Genomic DNA, 12,157 nt, shown 5'->3' with positions numbered 1-12,157 from the left:
GTGATCTTATGCTTTTTCACACATTATTGTATCGTGCCGTGCCAGAACACTAACGTATGCACAGTTCTAAAATAGCTTGCATTATTACAGCACAGCATTGAAAACTGTACTGAAAATCCAACAAGCAGACCTCCAGAGATTTGCTCCTCGGTCACTTGCAAACTGATAAGGGGTCACAATTGCCTTTCTTACCAAGGAAAAGAAAGAAAGAAAGAAAGAAAGAAAACAAAACACTCAATGTTCCAAAGCCTTTTTCTCCCCTTTCCTCCTCTTCGAAATGAAACTGTCAATTGTCAAATTTGTCTGTGGTCACATTGGAGTGGGAGAATGGGATTTAATAACATTTAACTGACTTGCTATCAAGAAAGAAACATATTTTTCTTCTCTCAAATTTGAAACCGACACTTTCTTTTTTTTTTTGTTGGCCTACTTTCTTTTAAGTCGCTTTTCAATTATTTATGAAAATGCAATAATGCATTACTTTGCTGTGCAAATGTTTAGAAGAAGGAGATAGTGTCTTTCAAGTGAAAAAACATACATGGGTATACAGGGGTTTATTTAAAAGCAGGTGATACTTAAAAAAAATCATTTTCCCCCTCATATATCCCCATTTCCTTTAAACTGCATATTTGATTTTAAAAAATGAAAAAAAAAATGTGCACAGCTCCACAGAAACACCCTACTTGTTCCTCTCCAAAGCAGAAGAGGGAAAGACAGCTGTAACAAACAAATAAAAACTCTAAATGGGAGAGTATATTAGGGGCTGAAACAAGACCTGTTAAGATACTGACAAGTCTCCACAATTTTTGAATAGCAAGAAGAGGGCAAAATCTTGCCCCACTAAATCAAGGAAATAAATAGCAAAACTCCCAATGATTTCTCCTGCATTAAAAAAAAAAATTTTTTTTTTTTTTGAAACAGCTGGTTTTTGGAAATAGCTGTGTTCCCAAGCCCATTAAACACCAGTGAACACTGAGTGCTGAACTTCCTTCTGCTCCTGTGGAAATCCCACATAGATGCATGCTCTAGTGGACATTGCTTCAGAGGGCTCACCATCTCAGGATTTTAGCATGAGGAGACTAAAATAAATTGCAAAGTCTCCCTCGATGCAAGTAGTGGGTACAAGACTAGGCCCATAATGGTTCTCTCTCACTTCTCAAGCTCTACTTTCACATGGTCTAACTTTGATCTAGTGAGAATATTCTTCCCCATTATGATCAACAGTGAGAAGTTCTTGCTCTGCAGCACTTTCTAAAGGAGCCTCCCTTCAATTATTGACAGAGGGAACCTAGAAGGATCAGCTTTACCAGGCTTAAACTAGCCTTTGGGAGCATCCTATAAACAAAGAACCCATATACATTCATATTCTTGAACAAAACAGAAAACATTACAAAATATGCATGGATAGGTTTAACAGCAACTGAAATATAATCAGCAACAGGGAAAGACGAGGCACCAAAACAAACCACAAGCCACACAGACAGGCAGTGGAACCATGATGATGTTGCAGATCCAGCCGAACATGACCACAGTCACCCTGACCTACTGCCAGGCCCCTCTACACAGGTGGCCAGGCCTGATGAATGCCGAAGGTCCCGTCTAACTAACATCCCTGATTCTGTAAAAGAAAACAAGAGAAGCCAATCTTTGCTAATAATAACAATTTTAAATGTCCACAACTTCACTCCTTAGCCCCGAGATCTGTGTAAAATCTGCAGTCTCTGGAGCTCCTGAAAGATATCTCTAATGCACAGTTGTCACAGTTCATGCTGGCTTTCAAAACATATGAGTGAATATTGTTTACATACACAGGTAACTTAGGAGCCCCATTTATTTTTTTTTTCTCTTTTGTAAGAGCAACTTAAGCACCTAAATCATCTTGAAAGTTAACAGGGCACTGTCTAAGCTATCTTCAATAACAGGCCTTTGGCTGCATTGAAAACTCACTCTTTTCTAATTCAAGCCAGCACTTACGCAAATGTTCACATTTCACTGAATTAAAATGAACTAAATCATGTTCCTAAAGTTAAGCCTATACTTACATATTGTTCTTAATTAGGGTCGTAGAACACACTTTTACAACTTGCAAGTCATACTCTGAGTTTGTTTATAAATGGGTAATTTATAAATAGTGATGAAGACACAGATACATTTCTAAGCACCTTAAGCTTAGAAAGAGCAAAACTTCTTGTGATAAAAATAACTGTATCAAGCTGTACGGTTTTACAAGTAAGTATTTTCCTTCTTCTCATATATAAGTACTCAGAATTTAAAATTAAGCACAGCAAGAAGAAAAATCCTGTATGAATTTCTAAAACTTTACAGCATTGTGTAATGGTATTTTTCCCTAAAGCTTCTTATTGCTGCTCTTTATGCTATATTTATGTGCGTTATAGAGGTGCTTAAATACAGAACTGCTGGTGATATTTATGCTCTTTTACCCAAACCGGAGCACCTTTACCTCCAACATATTTTCAACAATTGGAATCTCTTGTTTTCTCCATTGTCTATCCCATTTCTACTTGATACTTCTCACTATGAACCACTTTCCCTATCAATGCAAAGCATCACCTATTAAAAGAGCAACAGGGGGACTTGCTGTAGAAAGTGAAAGAGTATGATTTACTTCCCCCCCCCCCTTTTTTCTAACTCATAAAAACATATCATATATTGCTGTCTTTTGAAGACAGTTCATGTAAAGTGAGACACTGGTCTAATGATGGTTTATGATAGGGCAAGGGAGGACTTCCCCCAAGTAATCTGAAGTTCCCAAATGTACTATGTATGAACATAGTAGTAATCTACAACATGTATTTTTACAGCATCACATAGAATCATAAGAAGTTTTACTGAATCTGGGACCAAAAGTGTAGAGAATCTGACTTCTCATTCTGTGAGATGCTGCTTGCAGAACATACTCCAGGTCAAACTGGTGATAAACTGCACTAAATTTTACAGGGCTGTTCCTCTACTACACTTTTCTGACAGAGAGAGGCCTTCAGTTTCCAGAACTGTCAGCTGCCTTTCAGAAGCACTAAATTCACACTTACATATTTGTACATATTCATCAACATTTACTCATGTGTAATGTCTCATGAGAATTAATACTATTCCCCTACAATTGCAAAACTTCCATCATCCCAACCAAACTGATACTTACCTACAGCAAGTCTGTTTATAGGGCTGCCTCATTTCATATAATTTCAGGTTTCAACTGGCAACTGTTTTATAGAAGTGACAAGAACCTCAGTAATTTCAACTCCTGTTCTGTCTTTTCTGACTCTCGGCAGAATTCATGAAACTGATGTCAGCAACAGGTTTCAACGGGAACTAAAAAGCTCACCATGTATGTGCGGATATTGAATGAGTAATCTATGGATGACTTGCAAAGCTGAATTAATTAATTGTCCTAAATTTGTTAATCTCAACCATAACATATTTAACACACCATGGTGCCACTATAAAAACATTCATTTTAACGTATCAGAACAAATCATTTATTTTTCTCAGAATCAAACCGTCCTACTTCCAGTGGCTGTTTGCATACAATTACAAATATAGAATCAATCCCAAGCACAGAAGAGACAGATCTGACACTGAACACACTCTTCTCCCAAACTTGAATTAGTAAAACAGAATATTGCATTAACACATTCACTTTTCTGTGGCTACATACACTTCTCATGTATTTTACATACCCTGCAAGAGCAGATACATTCAGTTTATTATTAAACGGAAGTGGAATGGATGCATACACTTCATTTCTTCTTATTATTTATGCATTTGCTTACATTTTGGCATGAGAAACATGATCTTTACTACCACAGCATAAGGAGAAATCTCATTTCAGTGTAAACACACCTGTAGCTTACTCTAGGTACACATAAGGAAAGCATATGAAAGAGCCATAACAGCTGACTTTGCCTGGCCCTTAATGTCCCTAAGCTCCTTCCAGAGTTAAGTGGAAAAGAAGACTCTACCAGAGTGTGATTAGGCAGAAAAATCACTGTTACAGAAAAGGTATTTTCTCTACGTCCTTAAAGAGTTTAGTAATACAGAAGTTAGCATCTGCCTTTAATCCAGAAACTGCTCTGAAGTCACTTGAAAACTGTTCATTTTCTTCTCTTTTCTAATGGTTTCTGAATTTTTCTCAGCACAAATTCGCTTCATTAGGACTAATCTCCTGCTGGAAGGTCAGTTCTAACATTAGAAATGGTGTTCTCAGCTAAGAAAAGCATTCTAAGAAAAGAAAAGTGAACTCTTCCATTCACTGACCAAAGACACTAACTTAGCCAGATAATTGCTTAATTTTTTTTTTCTAAACAGACTGTAAAATTAACTTTTAGATTCATATTGAGTAAATACTTATTTGGTTAGCTGAGGATTACTGTGTCCCCTCAGCCCTTGTTTTCATTAAACTGAAAACTTACTCATATATGAAGACTTTGTAGCAGTGTAAGAAGTAGTCTCCATAATCCTACTTTAGAAATTGAACCAGTTTAATTAAATACGAGTCTTTAAATTGACTGGCACTCAAACAAATTTAGACTTGCTCTATTCATATACCTACAGCTTACTGAAAGAAACGAAAGATACTGCAACCCATATTTACATCTATTCCAGAGCCAGCTTAATGCTTCTGAGCAGTGCAAGCAAAACTCAATTATACCCTCTCCTCAAAGATGTGGCCAAAGTAAATTCTCAGGGCAGGATGGAGCTGTTATTGTTCTGGTACAAGCAAGCAGAATTGCTCCATCCTGCCAGTTCTCCTATCATTGAGGCTTTTTGCTAACCTAGCCAATTCTTTACCCTGCCCATGCCAAAGACCAGTGCTGAGAATCTGGTTTTCAATTAAATTAAAATCACTGCCACTAAGAACAAGACCTTAAAAACAATTTTACTAACAGTCCAGTATCTCTGAAGCATCTCCCTCGAAGTTGACTTGTTAAGGCAAGTAGCCTGCACAACAAATCCAAACCTACCGAACAAGACGTTGGCTATCCCAAGACCCTATAGACTCATTTCAGGTAAAACAGAGACCACTCTGCCAGGGTCCATGAGACTTCAAATTGAAATCACTGCAGTACAGGATGTGATTTTATTGGGACTGTATTTTGTAAAATTCTGTACTTCTTGCTGAAGGTATAAGATGCTGTCAAATTCCTCTGGACAGCTAAACCTTTTCAATTTCTCTAAGAAGACGCTCACAAAAGATGGGCTTACACCTTTGTATTTTACCAGACTATTACAGTACTAATACAGTACAGACTTCTCCTTGTATTTTGACTGTATCCATTCAAAGGATCAAATACTCCTACATGACACATCTTTTTAAATAGCGTATGATTTTTTACTTGAAGAGATTTTGCAGCAGTGAAGAACACTATCCTTATAGAGTAACTTTGACCTGTAGTTTTCAGGCAATTCACTTCCCTGAAATATAGGTAAATACTCTGTTTCTGAAACAGAAGAACACAGAATACACTCTTGACCACAGAATATGCTTTTGCTTTGTCATCGGGATTTCTTTTTATTTAAAAGAAAAACAGGAAATGGGAAAAGACTTCTGTCAAAGGACAATTCACTGAAGGGCCTTTTAGCTGGCAATTGTCAGCACCGCTCAGGGCCAATGGATCAAATTTAACTCTAAAAAGTGCTGATGGTTGTGTGAGTCATCACAGTGGGAGCTGGCGCTCTGGGCCACTCAAGTTCAATTTTTGGTGTTACCACTGGCTTTAGGAACCGGAATCTTGGTGAGCAAAGATTTACTCAGTATTTGATGCACTGGGTAAAGTGGCAGTCTTAAAATCACCTGCCTCCCAAGCAGCTAGTAAGCCAGCAGGAGGTTACTAGGAAGAGAAAGTAATCATCCTTTGTGCCTCTGAAAATAGCCAATATAATGGATCTTCTTGTGGATTACCAGCATCTCAATCTACCTTTGCAGCTCAAAGGGAAAGAGAGAGACTGAAGAAGACAGAAGATAAAGCTGTCAGAAATATTAGAGGAAACTCTCCTCAAGCTGTGATGAAGCATATGGTCTCCTCATCTAGAAACGTGTGCAACACAAAGCATGTGTGCTCAGTGAGCAATAAAAATTTGTTCAGACAATGCACTTTACATATAGAGAATATACTGTGAAGATGGCTCTGTGTGTGTGTATGTGTGCTCTAGAACAGATCTGAGCCACAGAGAAAGCACTGCAAGGATGACAAATCTTACACCTTCCTAAGACGTCCATCAAAGCAGCAAGCAACATACAGACTTGAGCTGCTTTAACAGACTGTATACACAATCTGAAATCAACTTTTTCTGTAGCCTCCACTCTGTACAGAATGCCAATGAACTTGCAGATTAATCATACTATCACTAGAGGTAGGACATGAACCTAAGGTTTTGGTCTTGACCTGAATTTTCTAATCTGTTACTAAATTTCACAAAGGGAAACAGATTTGGATTCAAATTCTCCTAGTCCTACAGTTTGGTCAGTAACCTGAAAGAAGTTTTCTTCATCTAGTCTAAGCATGCCTTGAAAAAGGCAGGAAGCTCCCAAAAGCTCCTAGCCTTTCAATACCACTGAACAGGAGCTCATTCTTGTTTCAGGCTTAAAGTAGTATACTGTCCAAACCAAATTTTGATCTGAACTTGACTACGCCATGATCATCTCTGATGCCTTGAAGAAAGGAAGAATGTACAGAAAAGTGAGATTATAAAAAAACAGTTTACAATACAGGAGTTCATAAACTTCACAAGGGCCATTCCCACGGCTTAGGCCCAATTGCCCACTTTCTTTGCAAGCAGCCCTCCCACTGCCTTCAGTGGTAGTATGGTTTTGCCTGTTCAAGGGACATGACAGTGTTCTTATGTTGAAAACGGCGGGGGGTGGGGGGAACACCTTCTTTGCTAATAGGAAAAAAATTCTTATAATAATACTAATCTATTTATAATGGTCAAAAAAATATGACAGCTTACAACAGCGTCATGGCAGTGCTTTGGCAATACTTTAGCATACTGCTGTATTTTTAGAAGGACTGTTCATTTACTTTCTCCTAAATGCTAGAATTCTTATTTTTCAACAAACGCTCTATTTTTTGGTATATCCATATGTCAACATCACAGTATTTTATATCAGGGTAAGTACGAACCACAGGCAGAAACAAAACTCCCATATACATGTTGCATTACAGCAGCACTGTCAGAGATGCCAAGTCTCTATCTCCTCCCATGCTTTATGTAGTGATAGTTAGCTACTCTGCTTATAAACCTTCTTGGAATGTAGCGGTATATTTTTACGATGAGTAACAGAGAACTGCTGTTTCTTAATCCTGAACACTAAGGAACTATGTCATTGTAAACAATATATCTGACAGTTTAATGATATTGCTCAACCTAACTGGTTTTGGCAAGTAGTACATAAGATAAAGGTGCAGTAATATGTATGTTTAAGCACTTTTCTATTTTCTCCACATACAGATCTCAGAAGTGTGTCTTAGCATTTCAGAATTCACTAGCAAACTGCCTGCATGCTTAACTGAAAAACAGTAAGTGCTCTGTAACTCTCACCTGCTACTACAACATGATGACAACAGGACAACTACAGTCCTTAAGAACCTCTACAGTTTGAGCTCAAACACAGACAGACAAAATTTATATGCTTTTATTTTCTTTCCAAAAAGCATGTATTAGCTTCCACCACTTACAAAAACTTATACTAGGCTAAATTAGATACATGTGCACACACATGTTAACCAAATTAACTTGAAACAGTCAATACCTCTCAAATGTCCATCTGTTTACAAAAGACACTTACGGCTTTCAAGTCATGTACTCCTTATAGTGTAACTCTCAACCCAAACAGTTTAAGTTCAACCAGAAAGGTCTGTTGCAAGACTTCCGTACATAATGGCCATGTGTTTATCAGCTTCTCATGTTCAAATTAAGTCAGAATAGACATGAATGGTCACAAAATGCAACAAACTGATGCCAGCCTTTCCCTTTTCAGCTGGAGGAGGCTCATAAAACAAAGCTGGCTATAACCTTGCCAGATGTTATAGCTAAATAATACAAAAATTGTCCCCTTGCAATCCCAGTTTTATAGTTGTAAATAGTATGTTCTGCAGGATGAAGAACCAATTTCTGAGGCAATAATGTAATTTCTACCACTGGGAAGGATTAAGGGGATATAAAGGTAACAGCAGATACAGTAGCCTTTCTCAGGTAAGTTTCAGGTGATAAAATATTTTGATGAGGAACTGTGTATGAGCTCCTGATATAAAAGAATTTGATTTTAAATCTTAGCAGCTCACTTCAGCAAGGCTGTAGGCAGCCAGCTTTATTTAAACTGGGAGGAGGGAAAACCAGACACATTATCTTACAGTTTTACAATGGGAATACAACATCTTTTTTTCATTTGAGTGAAGGTTAATACCCCATTCTTTGACAGGGATAGGGCAAAATGGATCTTTATAAAAAAATCACTTCCTCTCTAATTTTAAGATACTGCAAACTTTCCTTTTGCAAGAGCTAAGCAGCAGCAACGGTAAGGAAAGCTACCTGTAACAGCGTGTGATACTAGACTCTCAAAGAAAACAGTTCTCCTCAGACACTGTGCTCTAGTTCTCCCGGGCGCCCCTATTCTATTGTTGTTGCTGCTGATGATGATTGAAATGTTGAACGCCTCCAAATCTCCCACGTGCCTATTGCATTGGCCTGCTGGTTTAAAAAAAAATGCTAGAGGCCATTATTCATGAGCAGTAAGAAAACAAATCACTCTTAGCCCTACTCCTCTTGCAGATTCCCACACTTATTACCCAAAATCCCACAGCTTTCTATTGGTTCTACCCTTGACCAAAGTACAGCGCGGAGGCAGCATGCCATCCCCTGGGAAAATCCGATCACGTCCCTCCCGACGAGCTGCGCCGGTTATTCTAGGATCGCAGTTGCGTTAGAATAAAGTCTCTTAACTTTTCTGAAAAGGCTGAGCTCGCTCCCACCGCCCGTGCCACGCCGGTTCGGGGAGGGGAAGGCGGGGAGAGAGGAGCGAGCGCAGCACGCCCGGCATCGACTGGGAGGGGATTTTTCTCCCTGACCTGTTTTCTTTTTGAGAGGAAAGCAGCCGAAATGCGTGGAGCGAGAGCGCTTAATCCACTCCGGAGAGCCGCCCTCCCGCCGGCGGAGCGGCGCGTCGCGCCGCGCCGTGCGAGCCGCACGGAACATGCCTTTCGCAAATATGTAAACAGCCTCGTCCCGCCGCCGCGCCGGTGCGAGCGGCCGGGCGGGCCGGCTCCCCGCGCAGCAGCCCCCGCACCCCGGCCCGGCCCCCGCCCGCCCGCCCTGCCGGCGCCGCAGCGCCCCGAAACCGGCCGCTGCCCGCACTCCCGCCCGCCCGCAAGCGGAGGCAATTACAAGAATTTAAAGCTTCCTGTCTGCGCGCTCCGCCGGGATCCGCAGGGGCGAGCCATGCCCGGGCACCGCGGCGCAGCTCAGCCTCCCCGCGCTGCCCGCCTGCCTGCCCGCCGCCGCGGGGTGCAGCGGGGCGGGACGAGCCGTGCCAAACTTTGCGAGGTGTGCGAGCGCCCGGCGGGCGGCCCGGCCGCGCTGACAGCCCGGCCCGCCGCCGGGGGTCCCGCCGCCACCTCCCCCCCCCCCCCCCGCCCTTCTCTTCCTCCTTCTCATCCTCCTCCTCCTCCTCCCTCCGCGCCTGGCCGGGCCGCGGCGGAGCGGGCGGGGGGGGGGGGGGGGGACCGCGGGGCGCCGGAGCAGCCCGCCGCCCGCGCCGGCAACAAACAGCAAAGTTAAAACGGTTCTGTTCGCGCACCTACCCGCTCTCTTTAATGTCTCCTCCGGGCGCGGGGTGCTAAGTGATACACTGGCTGGGCTGGGGGAGAGGGAGCGATGTGGGGAGGGACCTGGAGATGGGTATTTGGTTGATCTCTTCCTTTTTTTTTTTTTTTTTTTCCTTCTCTCCTTCCCCCCCTTCCCCCTTTTCTCTCTCTCTCTCTCTGTCTGTCTCAAGGACGAGGTGAAATCCCTTTGCTGGTCATGAGGCGGCTTCAGAGACAAACAACACAATGCGAGCGCAAATAACAAAAGGCAAAAAAAAAAAAAAGAAAAGAGAGAGAGACTGGGAACAATGGGGGAGGAGAAGCTCTCCGTGCGATGTCTGGCCACCTCAGACACCCTGGGAAGGAGGAGGAGGAGGAGGAGGAAGGCGAGGCGGCGGCCGCGGGGAGGGCGTGCGGGGAGTCCCCCCCGCGCACTTCAGGTCTCTCCCGATCCCCTCTGCCCCTGGCCCCGACCTCCTTCCCCTCCTCCCCCCACCCCTCGCGGCGACTGCCAGGGGCAGCGACCGTTACCCGCCCGGTGCGCGGCAACGGTTCCCCGCCGCCATCGCCTCCCTGAGGGAGGGCGGCAGGGGTGGGGGGGCGCTGCCCGCCGCTCAGGGGAGCGCTTCGGAAAGGGGCAAGGAGGGGGGAGGACTGAGCCCTTCCCTCCTCCGGTCAACTTCTTCACGAAGCAGGAATTGTTGCTGCCCCCTGGGAGATCGTTACCTGAGCGCTTCCCCCCCCCTCCCCCGCTCCCCTCTATTTGCTAAGAGCAAACATCGGGGAGTTGCGTGGTGTGTGTCCGTGTGTCCGCGCGTCTCCGCGCGTCCGCACGCGCCTCCCGTAACGGCAGCAACTGTCAAGAGCGGTGCGGGCGCGCGTGCGGCTCACCCGAGGCCGCCGCTGCAGCCAGCCTCTTCGGGAGCCTTTTCGCTACCCCCCACCACCTCCACCGCCGCCGCCTTTCCTCAGCCTCTTTTCTGAATTTTCGGTGCACGGAGGGATGCGCCCCACCCCCCCCCCCCCCACCCCCGTATCTGTATTTTTAGGAAGTGCTCGTAGGAAAGCGAAAGCAAAACTGAAGTTTGGGGGGTCTTGCGCCGCTCTCCGCAGGCGGAGGGGCAGGCGGCGCCGAGGCGGCGGAGGCGGCGGCGGCTGGGGGGAGGGGGGGGGCCGGCGCGGAGACGCGGCCGCACGCACGCCCTTTAGGAAAAGGTGGCGGATTTAAAAATAACAGCCGTCGCTGCCGGGCTCCGCGGTGCGCGCTGCGAGAGGTGGCGGGGCGGGACGGCACGGAGGGGGCGCAACCGCCCGGCCCGGCCCGGCCCGGCCCTTCCCGCCGCGGCGCTGCCTCACGGAGTTACCTCAGCGCGAGGCCGGGGCCGGGGCCGCCCCCGCTGACTTGGAGCAGCTGCGGTCTCCCCTCCGCGGACCCAGCAGCCTAAAATACGCGCCCCGGACGCGGGGGAAGAGTTGGGGAAGCTTCCTCCTGTCATCTCTCCCCCAGACTACAGCGGGGGGGGGGGAGGGGGCTGAGCTGAGCCGAGCCCTTGCCTCTCCCTGCATTTCGCGGTTACCTCTTCCTTATTTCTTTTTTTTTCTTTTTTTTCCCCTCCTCAGCCGCTCATGACGGAGCGCAGCCGTGGCTCCGGCCCCCCAAACACACCCCTCCCGCGCTGCCCGCCGGGCACCGGCGCGGGACCCGCCGACGGGCCGCGGGGACCTCGCGGGTGTCTGCGGGGCTGGAAGCTCCCGTGCGCTTAAAAACAGCAGTTTGCAAGCAAATAGGCGTCCTGGTAGCGCAACCGTACTTGCACGCCCGCCACCCGCCGCGCACCGGTGGAGGGAGAGGCGAGAAGTGGTGCATCTTGCAGCTGCAGCTCGGAGGGAAAGGGGGAGCGGGAAACTGGCTCTGATTAATAAAGTCGCATTTGCGCTTTGCAAATAAGGCATCTCTCTCTTGTTTACTTACGGAGGCTTTTATTTTTTAATTGACTGTGTTGTACACGTGCTTTTATAAAGTGGCTAGACGGGATTGTATAAATCCTCATTTATAAGTGGAGAGTGGGAAATGCAGAACTATGCACCCTGAGCCAAACTGTTCAAAGAAAAGCAAGTTCAGTTATTATTCATCTCCGTGAGGGAAGCCTTATCTTCTACAAATATTTGATACTGGGACAAGTCCAATAATTAACAGAACAATCAAACAATTTCACTGCCTTCTCAGGGATTTAAAAAGTCATCATCTGGAATTCATGAGCATTACACCCTTTTTTTCTGCTTGGATGCATTACTGTATGTGATCTTTTCAGTCTGTGTGTGTGTGTGTCCCTAAA

General features: G+C 45.0%; 1 protein-coding gene across 3 annotated transcripts in view; it reads right to left on the bottom strand.

Annotated features, from left to right (window-relative positions):
- The window catches only part of SOX5 (SRY-box transcription factor 5), a 650,623-nt gene extending 639,385 nt beyond the window's left edge, over positions 1-11,238 (bottom strand). For 2 of the 3 annotated variants that reach the window (XM_062591577.1, XM_062591562.1), the window contains exon 1: positions 9,819-9,928. The gene's annotated coding sequence lies outside the window, so the exon portion shown is untranslated. Of the gene's footprint in view, positions 1-9,818; positions 9,929-11,185 lie in introns of those variants that run through there. The other variant, XM_062591596.1, reaches the window with a different exon arrangement.
- Positions 11,239-12,157: the final 919 nt, after the last annotated feature.

This window comes from Rhea pennata, chromosome 1 (genome assembly GCF_028389875.1).
Source record: "Rhea pennata isolate bPtePen1 chromosome 1, bPtePen1.pri, whole genome shotgun sequence".
In the NCBI taxonomy this organism is placed as follows: domain Eukaryota; kingdom Metazoa; phylum Chordata; class Aves; order Rheiformes; family Rheidae; genus Rhea; species Rhea pennata.
The sequence above is the reverse complement of the archived record's forward strand: the minus strand, read 5'-3'. Positions and strand labels throughout refer to the sequence as shown.